This window comes from Mesitornis unicolor, unplaced genomic scaffold (genome assembly GCF_000695765.1).
Source record: "Mesitornis unicolor isolate BGI_N332 unplaced genomic scaffold, ASM69576v1 scaffold6762, whole genome shotgun sequence".
NCBI classification, from domain to species: domain Eukaryota; kingdom Metazoa; phylum Chordata; class Aves; order Mesitornithiformes; family Mesitornithidae; genus Mesitornis; species Mesitornis unicolor.
This window is the reverse complement of record NW_010171121.1, coordinates 32,530-35,768: the sequence shown is the minus strand read 5'-3', so window position 1 is coordinate 35,768 and position 3,239 is coordinate 32,530.

Genomic DNA, 3,239 nt, shown 5'->3' with positions numbered 1-3,239 from the left:
CTCTCCCTGTTTCCCTAACCCTGCTGCCAGTGGGGACATTTGTCTTGTGTTTTATAATCTGGCCCCTTCACCCCCTTCCCCCTGCATGTCTCTCTCTCTCTTTCTCAATCCTGTTTGGCTCGGTTCATTTTTCACTTGAGTGCCTTTCCTCCCAGGCTCCCCTCTGCTCCGGCCTCCCTCTGCTCAACACCAATAAAACACGCACAACACAGGTAGAACAAGGTGCCAGGGCTCAGCGTGACAAACAGCTCACACACCGCTCAATAACCACGGCTGTAAATTGCCCCCTCCTCACCCTCCGCCGGCTCCTGGGGACAGTGGCTTGGCCTGGCCCTCACAAAACGTGCTGTCCCACCACAGGTTGGACGGGGAAAACCAGTGTGAGTTTGGGTGCCAGCCACTGCTGGGGCAGAGACCTCTTCAGCTCTGTCATTAAGGGCTGAGAGATTTAATGTCCCCATTTCACACCCATGTCGAGCCATGCAGGGGCTTGCTGGAAAATGGGGGCTGTGCAGCAAGGGGGTGCAAACCACCTTCCTGACCTACAGACCACCTATTTAAGTCATATTTTGTGGGGAAGACTCAAGACTCCTTGCAGCCATGCAAGCTCTGGGAGGGTTTCGAAGGGGAAGGATGACAGTGTCTTCCCGAGGGACCCTCTGTTCCCAGGGGACAGAGCTGTGCTGGCAGATCTGGCTGGGCACCGTGTCACCTCTGAAAGCTGGGACCTCCATGGCCAATGTTCGCCGTGTCTGTGCCAGCACAGGTGAGGTACATCAGCCACCTACCCCTTGCTGCTGAGCTGCATCATGGTCCTCCCCGGGATACAGCATCTCTGCCTTCCCCAGGATGCAGCATCTCTGCCTGCCGTGTGGACTTTGGCTTGGTGCTGTGCACCCATCTTCAAATAACACACAGGAAAGACAAATAAACCACACGTCAAGAAACAGGCAAGGGGAAAAAGAGCAAACTGGTTAATAAAAGGAATGTGGAGGCCTCTCACCAGCTGGCAGCACCTGCGAGCAGCTTCTTCCTGAGTCCGCAGAAACTCCACTGAGAGCAGCAGCACTAAAGAGCACATGGAAAATGGTTGGTACGTTATGGATGGTGTGCGAGAAGGTGTCATTGGTGGAAGCTGGACAGAAAGGAAGGAAAGGGTCTGGAAGATGAGAATAAGCTTGAAGTTCATACACAAGCAAGATGAGCTTGTAGAGGAGGCAGAAGGACAGAGAGGCACAACCACGTGTACTGAAGCAGCAGCAGCAAAACTCGATCTGGACAATGGGGCAGAAGAGAGGTGGTCTGGGTGGCCTGGGAGTGTGGGGGTGTTGGCGGGTCACAGGCAGTGCCCACCTGAGGCAGAGTAGGGGCTCTCAGGTACAGCCGCAGGAAGCGACGTGCAGCCGCTGCACGGAACTGCACTCTCTGAATCCCACTGTGTTTGACTTTAGCTGTCAAAACTGCAGTTGCTGTGAATTTTGCTTGAGAACAAGAGGATGCTGTGCAGGTGAAGCTGCTGGTTTTGCAACAAAATGCAAAGCTGGGTCCCTGCACCATGGGTTTCAGGCTTGAAACCCCAAGGGTTTCAACTCCCTTGTCTTAGGTAATTGCAAACTCCAGCTGATGTGTGTCTCCTGTTACCAGTTTCATTTGTCTCTGGGATTCCTCATCAACTCTCCCTGTGCTAATTTGCACCAGTAATGTATGTAGTATTTCCCTTTCTCGTACTTACAGGAGGCTGTATTTCAACCGCAAGGGAAGAGTGGAATTTGTAAATTGTTAACTAGTGCTTTAGCTTGCCAGTGTGAAAGGAAAACACCCATCTGTGCACCGCCCTGTGCCCCAGCCCGCAGCAGTGCCTCTGCTCTGCAGTTCAGGCTGCTTGGCTTCACAGCAGTAAAAGCAGAGCATTTCCTTGCCAGGCTAAGCGATGATGGAGTTAACTCTGTCAGTCTGCATAATAGCGGCTGGAACATCAGTTAAAGTCCTTCTGAGTGATGCGGGGAGGTGAGCGCTGAGGGCTGGTTTCTCAGGGACCGTACCACGGAGGAGCGGCTGCGGCGCACGGTGCACTTCTGCAGACAACTCCCGCGTCTTCTGCCTTTAATCACGGCAAATGAAAGTTTCTAAACAGGCGGAAGATGCCAGGCTTTTGTGTTCTGCCACCAGAGCTGTCTCTGCGCCGCCGTCAGTGCCGGTAATTGCAGACAGAAGCCGCTTTGTGTTAAAATGGCATCGGTAATTGAAACGGAATTCAGAATCAGGACCCTGCAGGCACCGCTCGGTGAAAGAAGAAATAAAGATCGTTTGGGTCACATCTTTTGTAATTTGCGTTTAATAATCGTACCAGGAGGTACACACAAAGGGAGAGGAGACGTGAGGCGCAGCCCGCTCCCCCTCCTCGCCCGCTCTACCTCGGAGCCTTCCCGCGGAGACGGGGGAGCCTGGCGGGGACTCCGCACCCCGCTCGGCTGGGCTGGGGTGGTGGGAGGGCTGCGAGCTGCCCCGCACAGCAAACAGGGCTGCTGGGGAGGCTGGCGGTCAGGAGGAGAGAACGACTCCCCGGGTCCGTGTTAAACTGGATGCTCAAGTTCTGGTTTTACGGTTAGGCTGCGGATTTATGGGCCCAGGTGGTGTCTCTTGCTCGGTGGGGTCTGGCTAAGCACTGAGCATTGGAGAGCACTCCCCTGATCGCAGTTTCTGAGTTTCTCTTTGAAATGGGCTCCCTTTGGCATCCTTCGATGAGCTTCTGTGGTTATGCCTATATGAGTATATTCAAGCAAACTGAAGCTGTCGGGTATGGCTCATGCTGAAACGTCCCAAACCTCTGCCACCACAGAACAACGAGGCCTGTGTTCTGCTTATGGGGAATGGTGTGTTGCCTGTGCGCTCCCCACGAATCACAGCCAGCAGTGCCTGGGAGGGCATTAGCTGCTGGGGACCAGCACCCCACCAGAACCTTGACCATGTTCAAAAAGTGCCAGTGCTCTCATAAATTCACGACTGTAGGTGCAACTGTGTGGTTTCCTTCTTGCCCTGTGTGGTGGTGGCTTCTGATCTCAGGATATTTGAGTTACCAGGAAAATGCCATGTAGCAAGAAAAACGTTGCTGAGAGATGCTCAGGAGAGGACAGCAGTACAAGGCAAAAAGATACTGTCAAAGACTGTGAGGAAAATGGGTGCAGGTAACTTCTACTCTTTTTGGCTTCATGCTGTGCTTAGCTGATGCTTGTTTGGCC